This window comes from Anastrepha ludens, chromosome 4 (genome assembly GCF_028408465.1).
Source record: "Anastrepha ludens isolate Willacy chromosome 4, idAnaLude1.1, whole genome shotgun sequence".
Lineage (NCBI taxonomy): Eukaryota > Metazoa > Arthropoda > Insecta > Diptera > Tephritidae > Anastrepha > Anastrepha ludens.
Window position 1 is genome coordinate 100,863,129 of NC_071500.1, and position 17,808 is coordinate 100,880,936.

Consider the following 17,808-nt stretch of genomic DNA (forward strand, 5'->3'; position numbering starts at 1 on the left):
GACTGAGTAGTATTAGTAGAAGCAGAAGCGACCCAGCAATAGAAAGCTAAACTACTCAGCAGGTATTCCACGTCTATTCATACTTCATAAGCTGATATTTGGTAAAAGAAGACATACTAGTACGAAAGAGACTAGAATGGTACCAGTTCCAAACAGGCAATTAGAGCTGTAGAAAATAAAGGGCCGGTGTTGATTTTGAATAGAATACAATCTTTTTATCCATTTTTCTTTATTATGATAATATTAGTATGGCTCAATTACGCATGCAACAAAATATTGGCCAAATGGCCCTCGCGGCCTCGACGGCACACCTCCAACCGATAGTCCAAATTTTCGATGACGCTGAGGCATAATTGAGGTTCTATGCCGTTAATGTACCGAATTATCTCATTCTTTAGCTCTTGAATTGTTGCTAACTTATCGACGTACACCTTTTCTTTCAAATAACCCCAAAGAAAGAAGTCCTACGGTGTCAAATCACATGATCTTGGCGGTCAATTGACATCGCCGCGACGTGAGATTATTCGGCCATCAAATTTTTCGCGCAAAAGAGCCATTGTTTCGTTAGCTGTGTGACAAGTGGCACCGTCCTGTTGAAACCACATATCGTCCACATCCATATCTTCCAATTCGGGCCATAAAAAGTTCATTATCACGATAGCGAACACTATTCACAGTAACTGCCTGACCGGCCTCATTTTGGAAAAAATACGGACCAATGATGCCGCTGGCTCATAAACCGCACTAAACAGTCACTCTTTGAGGGTGCATTGGTTTTCCGGCAATCACTCTTGGATTATCATTTGCCCAAATGCGGCAATTCTGCTTATTGACGAATCCACTGAGATGAAAATGTGCCTCATCACTGTAAATGATTTTCTTTGATATGCATTTTGATTTGAACGCCCGTTTCATAATAAGTCTGAATATTTTTAACGCGTAGCTCGATTATGTATCTTTCCACGTTTCAAATTGAGTTAGTCTGAAATTGAAACGTGTCAAATGAAATGCAGAAAAAAGCTTGACGTTTAGGTGTGGCCTTAGAAATTAAACCAGTAGAATAATTTGAATTAGATTTGCTTGACTGGTAGAATAATTTGTATTAGATTTGATTCTATTGTTTTATGTTCTTAATTAGCAATTAATGCATTTTTTGTTAGAAAGCAAAGCGCATTCATACAAGGTGATAGCAGTAGGACAAAAACAAGATTTCTGCATCAAAATATCTCCACAAAAGAAAAAAGGACGAGCATAAACAGTTGGAGCTAAAAGCGTACTACAGTAGAGCAAATGGAACGGGTTTTCGTCATTTTCACCTTTCTTTGAAGCTGCTGCAATTTGATTTTAGAAAAAATAAAACTGAAAAAAATGTTATTTTTAAAAATAAAAACATATAAAGTCGAGCAAGAAATTAAAAAATAAGAAAAAAAATTTTAGTGATATTTCAATTCTAGCGAAAGTATTTCTAAACGTTAATTTATCAGTTTATATCATTTTTTCAACTGGTCCAAAACTGGTGATTTTAGACCAAAATTGGACTAGACTTTTTTTGTCTAATATGAATTAGTTTGTTAACAGTTATGAGACTGATGTAGAGGGTGACAATTGACATTTCGAAGGTCATCGCCATTGTAGAAGTACCAATTGCTAATACTAAAAAATAATAGAGGGCGAACTATCTACTTCAAGGTTCAGCAAATTAAAAGATAAGAAAAATTAAAAAGATAAGAAAAAACATGTTAGTGATATATCAGTTCTTACGAAAATATTTCTAAACATTAATTTGTCAATTAACATTCATTTTCTCAACTGGTCCAAAACTGGTGATTTCAGATACAAATTGGAGTAGACTCTTTTTGTCTAATATAAACTAGTTTGTTAACAGTAATAAGACAGATGCCGTGGCTAAGAATTGGCATTTCGTTGGCCAGCCTCGCCACATTAAAAATATCAGTTGCTAATATGGAAAAAAATTAGAGCTCGAACTACTACGGCGAACAACAAATTGACAAGAAAATAAGAAAAGTAATAAAAAATAATAATGAATAAAAAATGTAGTAATATTCCGACGGAAGTAACGCATATTTATTGGTTTTTATGCATTTTTTCAACTGGTAGAAAACTGTTGATTTTAGCCCCAAATAGGACTGAAAATTTTTGTTATCTATTATAAGATATGCTGAGGCTAACAATTGACATTTCGTAACGGGTGTAAAGTAAAGTCATTCAGAGTCAAGTAGGTTTGACTGCCGGGAAACTGCACAAATTCATGCAAAAAGATATGATATCACTTATGTCGTCCACAAATGGCAAATGAACTGAAGCACGCACCAAAGTATTTAATGTCATTCATGGCTTTTGAGTAAACTTTTAAGTGGACTTATAAGTATTAATTTCGCCATAAAAACAAACGTAAAGGAGTAAGTGTGAATTGTGTGTGACTGTGTGAGTGTATGTGTGTAACTGCGTATTCGCACTACGCCCTACTCACTTTTAATTTGTTGGTTGGTTAAGTTGGTGAGCGCATGCTTACATTCATACATACACATATACATACATACAGATAACGTGCTCGCGAGTTCAATATCCCAGACATGTCCAAAGAGAAGCAAAACGCTAAGCGCCATAATCAACATTAACTATGCGGGAAAGCGCCATTTTGGTACACGAAACCAACGTCCATGACCAACTTTGAGGTGCACAATTACACTTACCTACATAAATATGCACCTATACATAGTCAAGCGTATACAAATATATAGACAGACACACACAGCGCATAACATTCATATAACTACTATCCAATTCAGCCAGCCTTACGCACACACACTCACTTGTAATGGCATTCGGAACTCGCACATTGGCAGCATTTTAAATTTCAAAGTGCTAAGCATTCAAGAATATGGAATTTAGCTAATGGCTTTGCGTTGCTCCCAATTGGGCAGTACGCTACAAGAGCCACTTACTTTACCCTTTGGAAAGGTACATAGCGTAGATACATTCATATAATACAATATATTTGTTGGAATGCTTGTATTTATTATCATAAAGGATTCGCTGCTTTTGGCGAACATCGTTTGCTCCTTAAATTTGGAGTTTCAGAGCGTGTATGTACTTAAGCGCGCATGTTGCACAGCGGCGGCTCATTGCAAAAGCCTTGACAAAGCGCCGAAAAGTACGCAACGCACTTAGTAGATGCATACCCATGATATCGGAATTACTTCTTGGCAAGTTTATTATTTATTTTACTTATTTATTTATATTCTCTTTGCCAATTCAATTGTGTATAAGTATATAAAATTTAATTCCTCTTTACGTTAGCCGGAGAGGGCAACCCAATGTCTCCGCTGTCATCTAGATTCATTCAGTTCAACGCATAACAAAGCCAATTTGTCCGCTCTATTAACTCCTTCTTTATTCTTTACACAGAAACCGAGGCAGAACAAATGACTATTGACTGGCATTTTGCATTTCTTGACTAAATAACTTTTATTGAGTTACAGGAGATGTTATTTACACCTGCCTGTCATAGTGTATTGTTGTCCTATTTTCCCTCATTTTTATATTTACTAAGGACTTACAGACCTTGCGTTCATCAATCACTTCCGCTGGTAAGATAATCACACATTTTTCTAGCCATTTTGGTTGTATTTCTCAAAGATATTCGGATTACCTACCTCAGACCTTAGCCTATCTTCAATCTGTCAATAAAGAGCGAGGTGACTTCCTTATAGAGAAATTAACCTCTTTCCGCTCTCTTCTATATAGAAGATCGGTCGTAGCTCTATTTAGTAGCTATATCCGTTTAACTCACCTTACTTGTCTCAGCCACACTGTAGTAAGTACTATATACTATCTTTGGTTGGCCCAGGGTCTTGCTTTTGTCAGTTCAAGATTTTTGAATTTGCGCTCAGAACACTATTTAATGCCCCAGACGTGCATGACCTTGTGTATAGCTGCTACTGCCGTGACCCTTGCTCTTTTATTAGTTTTAATAATAAGGCGTTTTTCAATAGGTGCGCTTCAACTTTTTTCCGATAGGGAGGGCGAACGACGCAATATTTTTTATTTTTCGCTTGTCATTTGTAAACTTCTTTAGTATACATTTCATCATGGAACGCTACACACTTGAGCAACGCTTGCAAATCATTGAATTTTATTATAAAAATGCGTGTTCTGTTAAGAAAGTTTAAAGTCGAAAAATCATCTTCAGTGATGAAGCTCACTTTTGGCTCAATGGCTTTGTCAACAAGCAAAATATGCATTACTGGGCAGAAAGCAATCCACACGTGATTCATGAGGCACCGTTGCGTCCCGAAAAAATCACTGTTTGGTGCGGTTTACATGCCGGCGGCGTATTTGGCCCATATTTTTTCGTTGACGAAAACGATCGCCACGTTACTGTGAATGGAAATCGATACCGCGACATGATAAACGATTATTTTTGGCCGCAATTGAATGGTATGGACTTAGACGACATGTGGTTTCAACAGGACGGGGCCACAAGCCACACAGCACACGCTACAATTGATTTGTTGAAGAGTAAGTTCGATGAGCGAATTATTTCCAGAAATGGACCGGTCGAATGGCCGCCGCGCTCGTGTGATTTGACGCCTCTAGACTATTTTCTTTGGGGTTATGTGAAGTCATTGGTCTACAGTAACAAGCCGGCGACGATTTGTGAGCTCAGAGCCAATATAGAACGCGAAATTGCTGGAATTTCGGCCGATTTATGCAAAAGAGTGGTCGAAAATTGGGTTCAACGATTGGACTTCGTAAAACGTGCACGCGGTAGTCATGCAAAAGAAATCGAATTTCATACTTAAATATATATGTTCAAACTCGATAATAAAAAAAAAATTAGTTAAAAAAGTCAAACCGTTTGTATTTTATTCAAAAAAAAAGTAGAAGCGCTCTTACTGAAAAACGCTTTATTTTATTGTAGCTCATTTAATTTTTTTCGTTTAGACTCCGTTTGTTCTCGATCAAATCAGCATATTTTTCTCATTTTAAATTCATTAGTTGAGCCTTCAGAGTACTTTCACTATTAGTGAAAACCTTCCTCTCATTTTGGTTATCCATGCCCACAGCACTTTTTGAACCTGGTCACTACCGAATGGTAGGTAGGTGAAATGGCTGAAGTGCCAGTCTGGCACTACTCAAGTAGCCCTAAAGCGCCGTTTTGATACCATTATGAGACCTCCAACAGGCAAATATCTACAGCCAGCCAGAGCTGTTCATATAATGAAGAAGATTGACGGGAGTTAGGTTGGCGCCCTGCCCCAGGTTGTCGGTGAAAGGAGCACCTAGTGATCTTAGTCGTCTAACTGCCAAACCCTTTACAGAGAAAGTGCTCAACAGCTTCCTTCTCTGAAAGGTTCCCACAGATTCTGCAATGAGGGTTAAATGCTAACCTTAGCTTTTCCGCGTGTGTGCCAATCATCCAGTGACCGGTAAACACAGCTACGAGTTTGGAAATTGAATGGCGAGGAGTCCAAAGGACTTTCTGAGTCTTCCGTATTGCACTGGTGCCAAAGGGTTTTCGAAATAACACATGAAGAATTGGAGCTCCTACTTTTCTGCGCTTTCCTGAGAAATAATAGGTCTATTTATAAGTTCGTGCGGTTTTACAACAGATGGCGTAACTTGATTATTATTCCATCGATCCACATTTCCAAACATTCATTGGAGAGCTACTGTCGTAAGGCACAAACGTCAGTATAAGTTTTTTATTTGAAGCGTAAACAACAATATTTTTACCACACTTGAAAATGTCGAATTTCGTGCCAAATAATGTGTTTTTGCGGGGAATTCTTCTTCATTATTTTAATATGAAGAAAAAAGCAGCCGAAAGTCATCGTATCTTGGTGGAAGTTTATGGTGAGCATGCTCTATCTGAGCGAACGTGCCAGAAGTGGTTTGCACGCTTTAAAAGTGGTGATTTTGGCTTGGAAGACGAAGAACGCGAGGGTGCGCCGCCAAAGTTCATGGATACCGAATTGGAGGAATTGCTCGATCAAGATCCGGCTCAAACGCCAGAAGAGGTTGCAAAAACTTTGGGAGTTGATCAATCAACCATTTCCAAACGTTTAAAAGCCATGGGAATGATCCGAAAGGTAGGCCATTGGGTGCCGTATGAATTGAAGCCAAGAGACGTTGAACGCCGTTTTATGGCATGCGAACAACTGCTTCAACGGCACAAAAGAAAGGGTTTTTTGCATCGAATTGTGACTGGCGATGAAAAGTGGGTCCATTACGACAATCCAAAACGTCGGGCAACGTATGGATACCGTGGCCATGCTTCAACATCGACGTCGGCGCAGAATATTCATGGCCTGAAGGTTATGCTGTGTATCTGGTGGGACCAGCTGGGTGTTGTGTATTATGAGCTACTGAAACCGAATGAAACGATTACGGGGGATGTCTACCGACGACAATTGATGCGTTTGAGCCGAGCACTGCGAGAAAAACGGCCGCAATACGCCGATAGACACGACAAAGTTATTTTGCAACATGACAATGCTCGGCCACATGTTGCACAAGTGGTCAAAACATACTTAGAAACGCTCAAATGGGATGTCCTACCCCACCCGCCGTATAGTCCAGACCTTGCGCCATCCGATTACTATCTCTTCCGATCGATGCAACATGGCCTGGCTGACCAGCACTTCCGTAATTACGATGAAGTCAAAAAATGGATCGATTCGTGGATTGCGGCAAAACCGACCGAATTTTTCACAAAGGGAATCCGTGAATTGCCAGAAAGATGGGAAAAAGTAGTAGTAAGCGATGGACAATATTTTGAATATTAAATTTGTAACCATTTTACGTCAATAAAGTTTCAAATTTCGAAAAAAAACCGCACGAACTTATTGATAGTCCTATTACCTTCGATTCTAAGTCTAGGGTTAGTTAGATTCTACTTCATAAAGTTCTCGGAGATGTTTCATTCTTAGCGGAGTTTATGGACTTTCCAAGATTTTTCTTCTTTTTTGCGCTTAAGAAATTTTCCTACTTCAGTGCTAAGTTCCTTCATACATATATAATTGGCTCTTACATCCTTTTTAGTTGGTGTTTGACCCAGCTCCTCCTCCTATTTGCGGTGTGCGTTTTGATGTTATTCCAAAAATGGAGGGACCTACAGTTTCAAGCCGACTCCTAACTACAAATGAATTTTATGAGGAACTTTTTCATGGCAGAAATACACTCGGAGGTTCGCCATTGCCTGTCAGGAGCGGCCGCTATTAGAAAAAACTTTCTTTTCATTTTTGGTCTTTCGAACCTACGTTCTCTCTGAATTCTGAATGGTACTCATGCACCAACCCATTCGGCTACGGCGGCCGCCAGTTCCTTTACCCTCCGTAATATCTTTCACTTTTGAAAATACTGGCACCTCACGTTGGAGTTTACGTTGCAATTCACAACATAGTCGAATTTTCCATTTGGGATATGCGCTTGGCACACTTTAAAACTATATTATCTGTGTATCATTCAAACAACAGCATAACTTGCTTTGGCAATTTTTGTATTTGCGACAAAACTTTGTGACTGTCATGAAAGTAATTCAATTTTTTATTAGACTTGAATGGAGATAGGCACTTTAAGAAGACTTTGTTCAGAGAAAATATCCTTCTTTCATCTAATACTAGTTTTCTAATAACTGTAGTCGAAAAGCGCTAAGTCACATTATGTTATTGTATCAAAACGCAAACGAAAGCCATATGCATTTGTGAATGTGTGTGCGCGCATGTAAAGAGCTGACGTTTAGTGGGTGTCAGTGTTGTTAAAAGTGCCTTAAAACTTTTAATTAGCTACTGCAAAGTGTAGAATTGTACGTTTTCGAAAAACTACAAGAGCCGACAATAACAACACCAACAGCACTTGGGTAGGTTAAACACCGCAAAAAGAAGCTTCCACAAAAGTTATGAGCATCAAATGGTTACTACTTGTAATTGTTGTTTGTGCGAAAGTTTCATACGTGGCTATCTCTTAGACAAATAGCTGATACTTGAAAGCTTGCTGGCATGTTGCAAATTGTGGCACTCGAGCGTGTAGAGAAGAAATTTCAGATGTATGGAGGCATGCAATTCGGCAATGAGCAAAAGTTGGCCATAAGTGGTAGACATAATTGCTGCTGGCCTCAAATTAAACGCAATATATGGTTGGGCTACAAAACTAATTTCGTCGGTGGCTAATGAGGCTGTAGAGAATTTGCCATGGAACGCTCATATTAATTTTTTATTATTTTTATATGTAAGACGATTTTCCTGTTAAATACGAAAATGCGTACATAGACTACTATATGAGAGAGGCTTCCCCACATAAAAAGGTTGCAAAGGATGATTGCCATTGCATCGGAAAATATTTCTATACTGAATTGCCGAATTTACTATAATCTGGAAATTTTTAAATAAGGTGTGATTTAAGGTAGGGTTGAGATTTTTAAAAGAAATAAAAATAAGTGGCAAGTTTTGTTGTGACAACATCACCTAGTCAGACATTTTTTTAAGGCTTCAGCAAAAGTGGGTCAAAAGTGGACAATGGAACAGGAATTGATGTCTTCTCTGCTACTTCCAGACTTGAACTTTGGTAGATTTTTAGCTCTAGGGGGTTTTATGGGCATCTCAATGCAAAACGGGTAACAAAATTATCCGTTCAGACATTTTTTGAAGACTTGAGTAAAAATCTAGTTCGAGTGCGACCAATGGAATAGGATCTGTTGTCTTTCCCAACAACTCTATTTAGGGGTAGCTTACAGCCTTTGAGACTTGAATGTACGGTTTTTATTGACTTTCAGAGCTTTTTAGTGCAATTTCGTAGTAATAATAATAATAATATCACTTAGTCAGAAATATTGTTCAGACTTAAGCGAAAATTTAACTCGAAAGTAACCAATAGCATAAGCTCTGAGGTGTTTTCCCACCAACTCTCATTAATTTACGATTAGAGACCTCCACTGCGGTACAGTTCTTAACGCTAAGATCTATGCAAATGGCATGGCGACAAAGCCAGTAACCACAATGAACCTCGCTTCTTCAAAACTCGTCTCTCTTGTATGCAGTCAAGTTTCGCTCAAAGGTCGGTAACGAACAACTTGAAATAGATTTAAAAGTATCGAAGACACGTACAATTTCTTCGACAGCACAGCAGAAACATACTTATACATTGAGCTCTGAACATTATGGCGTCCCAGGAGCTCTTTTATTTTTTATTTTTTTTGGGATGACACCGGGAAGAGGTAATTCTCATGGGCACTGCTATACCGGCAAACAATATACGCGACTGCTAGCCTCACAGACACACCCATATATTAAACACCTGTCCACAATCTACCACTCTCCCCGCGGAACTGCCAAAAAGGTATTACCTAAGGGGGCTGGTTAGCTCCTAAGCTGCTAGTTATTGTTGAGGACTATGAAGCTCCGTGCGCCTTAAATCATTATAAATAAGTTTTACGTGATTACCGTCTTCTTCCTTCTCCATGCAGATTGGACAGTTTAGAAAACTGTTATGGTCAAAGCTATGAAGGTATTTGCGAAATACCCCGTGCCCTTAAAGGAAATGGATTAGATGATACTTTGTTGATGTTGATGAGTATTAACTCATGCGCCCATCTACCCTTCGATGATCTGTTTCACCTGTTTTGCGAGTGGGTGATCGAACGAGTATATCGCATTTCTTTGCTTTGGTTAGGGTCGCCGTTGTTTTGGCATTACTCGTGACAGATAGGACTGCCCACTCGATGCCTACTTCACAGCAGACGGGTTTTGAGTTGCTGCTTATTAGAACTACATCGGTTTTATAGTCAGCTAATTCCGGCTTTATACAGGGTTGCCCATATTCGACGGACCCGACGGATTTCGATTACTCTTTGGGCCCATTCCAATCGACGAGGCTTCTACGCAGGCAACAATCTTTGCGTCAATTGAATCTTATACGGGAATAAATGCAAATCAATGCGGATAATTCGTTCTAAAGTGGTCCGAGCAATGCCCAACTGCTGAGAACGGCGATTTTCGGATGTCCTTGGCGACGCCTTGGTCGGTTGGCCAAGTGCCTCTTTGGATTAGAAAGAGCATCACCAGTTGAAAACCTTTCGTACAAACGTTTAATGGTGTTCTTAGAAGGCGCACTTTTCACAATATTTAATTTTTTTTTACGCACGTTGAGTTTTCACAATTGACTTCTTTTGTTGAATGTAAATTTCAACAATTTGGGAGGGCTCGCGTGGCGTGTACTGTTCCATGGTAAAAATCTGCTTGGACTGACGCTTCCAACGCGGTATGTCATTAAGCGATCTAACGTCTTTGTCAAAAGATACAGGGTGGCCAGATGGGTCCGTCGAATATTGGCAATCCGTAGACGTCAACCATGTTGACTCTTCTTACTGATTCACTGGCAATGCTCTCATTTTCTTGGATATGTTTTACTACCATTACCACCGCGAATTGTCCGCGAACTCAATAACTTTATTACTAGGGTGCATATCCAGACTTAGAAGCCGTCGTATATTAGCTTTCATAATAGTGAGCCCAAAACTGATCATTGAAAGACCCCTGCTGAGACGATATACACCTCAATGTTCTAGGAAATGTGGAAGTAGATGAGTGTAAGAGGTAGTTCTTAGGTTTAGAAAAAAGAACGAAAACTACTAATCTAGCTCATAAGTTATTTGAGTTTCTAAACTAAAGTAATCTATGGACACCTAAATTGTTATTAAATCGATAAACAGCTAGAAAATACGGGGAGATATGTATTCGCAGAGCACGAATGCTTCATTCAAAATTTTCCTTAAATACATTTCAGTTCTTCTTCTTAATTGGCGCGATAACCGCTTACGCGATTTGGCCGAGTACCGCATCGAATACTGTCAGAGCCGGAGCGTTTGTATCCATTCGGACGACATGGCTGGGTTATTGGATCTGAATCTTTATGCGCTATGTATATGGCGTCGTAAAGCTCATATAGCTCATTGTTCCGTCGCCTGCGATATTCGCCGTTGCCAACGTGCAAAGGTCTAAAAATCATGCGCAGAATCTTTCTCTCAAACACTCCAAGCATCGCTTCATCGCATGTTGTCATCGTCCACGCGTCTGCGTCATAGGTTAGAACGGGCATGATGAGAGGCTTGTAGAGTACTAATAATATTTAAAGCACGTGACTGAGCTGTAAGTCTCGACGATCAAGGCGCCATTGGACGTAGTGGGGAATTTACAACCGGGTACTAGTTTTTGTGTGCACACAGAAATAAAAATTGGACGGTAGAGTTTTCAGATATGTAGCCTTGCAAGTGGTTTTCATCAAGCCTGCGTGACTACTAGAGGGTTAGTAGAAATATCTGTGGAGCGAAGCATTTGTAATAGGAGACTTTTCTATGTATCGATTGGAGTCTTGCCGACCACTACAAAAGGAGCAGAAACATTTGATATGCGGGACTAGTCGAAGTGAACATGAACACGAACACGCCTGTTTTTATAGGCACTTATGCTGCAGTCCAAATACCGAACTCTGAGTACCAAAGCTCAAGAAGCAATTAGACGGGAATTTATCGAAATTTGGAAGGATTACAGAAAATAACTTTTCTGCGTAGCATTTAGGAAGAACAATTTTTGTGTGATGATTAAGTATTGCCGACTATCGCCGACAAAGCAGGAGACTAGTCTACAATTTTGTACATTGATCGAAGGTCTACGGAAGGTTTCGAAAATGAATATACGCTGAAGAAATTTTTGTTAGCCATAGAGTACAGAGTAGAAAGTTCCACAACTGCGGTTTATTTTTGGCATATGGGCGTTCCCTAGCTTAAAATAGTTTAAGGAAATAATTACTTACGCTGAAAGTCAGTCAGATCAGGTTCATTGAAGAAGTGGCTGGAATGAGTTGAGTTTGCCAAAAAAAAATGTATACTAAGTAACAGAACTGTTTCAGGAAATGAGACGATAAATTAAGTATCTAAGCTGAACCTTCTCAAGCGCTTTTTTTTTACAAAAAATATTGGAGACCCCTTCAGCTACTTTTCCGCTCCTCTGGGGCGGACAGATGGACGTCAGGCCAGCTCGGATTTGCGTTTGTTGGATAGCACTTGGGACATAGAGATACGGAATATTCTTTGGAATGTTGTGTACATTTCTAAGAACATCACATGGCACCAACACTTCTGATGGCATTATGAACTAATTTTGAAATTTAATAAAACGAACGCCAGATATTTTTTATGAGGAGTTTTTTCATGGCAGAAATACACTGGGAGGTTTGCCATTGCCTGCCGAGGGGCGACCGCTATTAGAAAAATGCTTTTCTTAATTTTGGTGTTTCACCGAGATCCGAACCCTCGACTCCCGCACAATAGTCAGCGCATTATTTTCATTGTGGCTGCTAAAACAAGCACAAACAAAGAAAATCCCACAGTTACTCATTGCATCAAGTGGCGCCAGCAAGAGGAAGCGGGCAGGCGCGGTAATAGCACAGACACACCACTTTAGCGAAGTCCTCATCCGTGCGATCCTTCTGTCAGAAAAATTTGTCACACAGGTGGTGCTCCAACTAGTAAGAAGGCGTTGTTACTAAGCAACGACAGGTGGGCATTCCCACTACTTAGGGCTGATAGCAGCAGGCTAATCACCTACACCTATCAGAAAGCAAAAATCGATTAACGAAACCAACGCAAGACAAGTCTTGTCGAGGCCTTATGCTCCAGAGACGAGTAAACAAGGAAAAAAACAAAACAAAAAGCTTGACAGATAGCCAAATGGTTGAAAAACTAGTTTTAAGAATTTTTAGGGTCAAACCCATGTAGATCAAAAAACAAAACAATTAAAAAAAGGCTCCACAAATATCCATCAATTTCCCATTTCGGAATATTAGAAATCGAATTTTTGTTTAACAAATTTTTCGTTGAATTTGCCAAGCAACATTCAGCGGTGAAAATGAATGGAAAACAAAATGTCTAAGCAGTTTTCATATTAACCGAGTAGGTACACCTTTTTCATACCGGCCAATTATTATTTCTTCTTTCCAATGTTAACTGCCCCCAATGCAGTACAAAATCACTAACTCCTCCCACGTTCTCAAGATGTTTTTAAGATTATCTGTAGAACAAATTAGTTCAAGATAAATTTTGCCATCAATGAGAGTTGAGCAGAATTTAACACTTCCATATGTATTTACAACACTTCGCAGCACCCAATTAACGTTTGGTCACCTCTTTCGACGTTTCACACAAAAACTTTTCTGATAAATTTCGCCCCTAACTAAAAGCTTACCCCAAGTTGCTTTTAAAATCAATGTCAAACTAAAGTAAAACGAGATTCCTCTCTCACTATAGAAATTTTCAAAAACTTGCACGCCATAAAAAATAAATAAAAACCATCAATTGGTGAATTCAACAAAGCAAAACTAACATTTACTACTATTATACAACAACAAAAAAGTGCAGCTTGTTACACGAAGCAGAGCCTATGCCCTGAACGGCAATGTGTGCAATATGCCACACGGTGGCACTCAAGCGAATATATCTACGTGCACAAGACTACCACATGCATACGCAGACACATGTGTACACATAGTCAGAGTGAAGCAAGCACGGAAGTGCACTCAAAAGCCTCCGGCGCGCCAGAGCGATGTGATCAATTGCCCAGTCGATGTCACATCCGGTTTGAGAGCGCATTGCTTTCCAAGAGCAGAAGGAAGAAAACTACTACGAAAAAATCCCAGAACGCAAAGCGCAGAGAAGTCAGATGGAAAAGCAGCGAAGTGCATGTAAGTATGATAAGGAAAGGGACTTGAGGTTAGACAGTTGGAGAATTTGACGGGCACACCCATCCGTACACAGCAAACAGCGCCAAGATAAGGAACAATACAAACTGAGGTAGCCTAAGGCAGATGTTTTGTGTTGCAGTTAGACAAGGGAGTAGGCGAGGGAGGTTAGTAGGAGACATAAGCTACTGAAACATATTGGACATGCACTCAAAGGAAATGCACTTGAATTTTTGTGAAGTTTGTGTGCAAACAAACATATGAGTATACACCGAGTAAGTAGTAGATTTAGGTTTTCTTCTAAGTTAGACATGAACGCACGACAGTGTGCAAACATTTGTAGGACAACGCCAGGAGGCATCGTACGTACTTGTACATTTGGAGTAGCAGCGCGCTATGAAAAATATAGGGGCTTTTTTTCGGAGGCAGTTTGCAATTCGCATGACAGGCCTGTCTGCTAGGTGCCATAGCAGCACCCCAACTATCAACTCTTATTGAAAGAAACTTGCAGACTGGAAATACCGGGAATATTTAAGTAAAACAAAACAGAGTTAAATTTCAGGTAAAATTATTTTATCTCATTCAAAATGTGACTCGTCTGAAGGAACACACATGTGCCACCGTTTAACCCAGTCCTCCATGCACCCCTGGTACGCCAACGAACTGATGGCCTTCAGCTACTTCGTCGCATTCTCTTTGATCTCTTCTATCGACTGAAATCTCCTTCCACGAACTTCAACTTAGGAAACAAAACGAAGTCGCACGGTGCCATATCAGGAGAATACGGTACTTGCACGATGGTATTTACTTGGTGTTTGGTCAAATAATCCAGCACAATTTGGACTCGGTGCGATGGCGCGTCATCATCATGCAAAATCCAAGAATTGTTTGCCCACATTTCTTGCTGGCCAGGCAGACTCTAATGATCGGATGGCGCTTAAAAGTGACAGATGTGTGTCTTACAGTCCTACCAACATAAGAAAAAAAAAATGGACCAGTTTCCACGTGCGTGGTTTGTTTAAACTAAACATTCCCAGTACTTTCTGATCATAGGGTAAATTTGAGTTTAGACATTTTGTTTTAAGCCCTAGATGATTTTATAGGGATTTCAATACAATTTTCATTAGAGCGATAACTGCTTTAGCGACGCCTCATCGGATCTTGCCATCGGGCAAGCTTCTGCGCCATACTAGAGGGTAGGCATAATGAGAGCCTTACAAAGTGTTAATTTTGTTCGTCGAGAGATGACTTTACTACTCAATTGCTTACTTAATCCAATGGTAATGGTAACAGTTTTATCGATTAGGCTAAGGCCTTTATGCACTGCGACCAGATAGATCTATTGTGCGCCCCTAATTACTTAACAATAATTATTTAATATACTGAGGAATCGAACCAGCTCCTTAGGAGAGAGCAATTGTAGGTCTTCCTGCTCTTGTAGGTTCGATCCCAGGATTCTGTGCTCCTGTGGCCTAATGCCTCACAGTTAGTGATTAAATGTTCCATAGACTCCCCTTCATCACAGCAGAACCTGCATGATCTTGTACTAGATAACCCTATTGTTTTAAAGTGTTTATTACAAACAAAGTGACCTATGAGTGCTCCACAGAGTAATCTGAGGCCCTTTTTATCTAGGGTTAGAGCAGATTTTGCTCTGTTGGCATTGAAGTTCAAGGCCGATTGTGCCGCTTGAAGTTGATTAAGGCCGCTTGTGTCGTTCCAGTGTTTCCTGATTTTAGTTTGGATCCATTTTTTGGTTTCCTGTTTTATATTATTTTTGTTAAAGTCAAAAAATGGGGTTGGCCCAATAAATTGCCCTTCTGCCCTTTTTTGGCATAAAAGTCTGCCTTCTCGTTTCCTTCGTGTACCTCATGTCCTGGTACCCAAATCAGTAAAACCTGATTATGAGTGGCCAGTTTGTTGAGTGCGTTGTTACACTCTATTAAGACTTTTGACTTGAATGTGAAGCTGTTCTGTCCGAAAGTATTCTAATTTTTACCTTCTCGAACCCTCTTTTGGATATGATTTTCACTGTTTTCAATATGGCGAAGAGCTCCGCATGGAAAATCGTGGTACCTGTACTTAGTGTTAGGCATTTGTGTGCTCTAGACCCCACTATTCCTGCCCTTACTCCTTGGAGTGTTTTGGAACCCTCTGTGTACCATTTTTGTGAGTCATCATTTATCCATGTTGGGTTAGTGTTCCACTCTTCCCTAGATGGGACGATAACCTTGTATCTCTTTATAAAATTGAGTACGGGTTCCCTATGGTCATTCGCCTGGGTTATGCAGTATGCATGTTGAACCCTGTTCAAGATATTGAGGGGTCCAGTAAGATCTCCTGATTTAGGTTTTTCTTTCATATGAAAAGAGAGTGCTTGCATGGTAGCTTCCTCTTGTATTGCTAAATGTAGCGGTGATAAATTTAAAATCGCTTCCATGCCAGCAGTTGCGGTAGTTCGCATGGCCCCTGTTATGCTTAGGCCCGCCAGCCTTTGTAGTTTACACTGTTTTGATATAGCAGTAGTTTGACCATGCTTGTCCGCAACTACCTGTAGTTTATAAGCAATTATGTGATAGAATGAGCTATACTAGTTCGAAAGTGACTGCAAAGTGACTAGTTGTAAAATTATCAATTATTTACTTACTTAGCTGGCAACTACAACCAGCATGGCCAGTCTTGACCGCTACCATAATATTGCGCTTGTCGCCTATGCCTTGCGCGCGTTGACGCCAGTTAGAAACACCAAGGGCGGTCAGGTCGTCGTCAACTTGGTCTTTTCATCGTGGATGAGGACGTCTTTTTTGCGAATTCTACCAGTACATTTCGAAAAGTGCGCCTTCTTTGCTGAAGCGTTATTTTGCATTCACTCAATGTGACCTAACCAGCACAGCCGTTGAATTTTAATGCGCTTCACTACGTCTGTCGGCGTACAGCCCGTACAGCTCAGGATTCCATCTTATTCGGTGTACATCATTCACGCAAATTGGACCATCGATCTTGCGAAGAATTTTTCTCTCAAAAGCTTCTAATAACCGCCCGGTGTTCGTCAATGTCCAGGGCTCTGCGTCATACAGTAAAACCGGGAGGATTAGTGATTGGTAAAACGTTTTTGTTCGTGCGTGAAGAGAAGGATCTGCTTTTCAATTGCCTAGCCAGCTCAAAGTAGCACCTGTTGGCAAGAATTATTCGTAGCTGGATCTCTTGGCTGACGTTCTTGGTAGTACATACTAACGCTTTATCCTGGGTAGACAAAGTCTTTCACTACGCTGAACTCGTAAGCTCTTGGGTTGTTAACATAAGGTACTTTACCTTGCCATCGTTTACCGCAAGACCCACTCTACGGAAGTCTTTTTGAGAAAGTTGCACTCACTGCGCGCTGACTAATAGTAAGAATGATAAGGTCCAATCAGTTTGTTGACGAGGGGATTCAGCCTTTCTCAAAGTATGCTTAATAGAACCTTTTATGCGATGCTGAGAAGACTTATCCCATAGTAGTTGGCGCAGTTCATGGGGTCACTTTCTTGTGGATTGGACAGATCACGCTAGGATGTCAGGGACCAAACTCGAAATGCATAAATAACAAATAAAATATTCTCTATTGCGATGTTAATAATAATGCTTCAACCTTCTCTTATCGACTCGTTCATGAATTGGAAAAACGCTAAAGAATAGGCTGGTTAATTTTTTAATTGTAATAAGACTAGTTCAGACGCTGAAATTTGGCTTTTCGTAGGGCCAATGCCCTACTAAAAATATCAGTTGGTAGCATTGAAAATTATGGAAGACGAACTACTTGAGCTGCACAGCAAATGGGTACGTTGTGAGCCGGAGGAGATAGGCTACATTTTCCCTTTCACATTGAAACATCCTCAGCTTTTGTCAAAGCGTAAAAGGTTGTTGATACCTAAAATGTATAGATTATCTATATTCATTAAGAAGTAGGATCTTAAATATCAGTTCCTGCTTCTGGTTAGAGTCGGGCATGTGCAAAAAAAGGTTTTGAATTGTTTCCAACTCCCCCTCCCTGCAGCTACGACAGAAATCATGCAT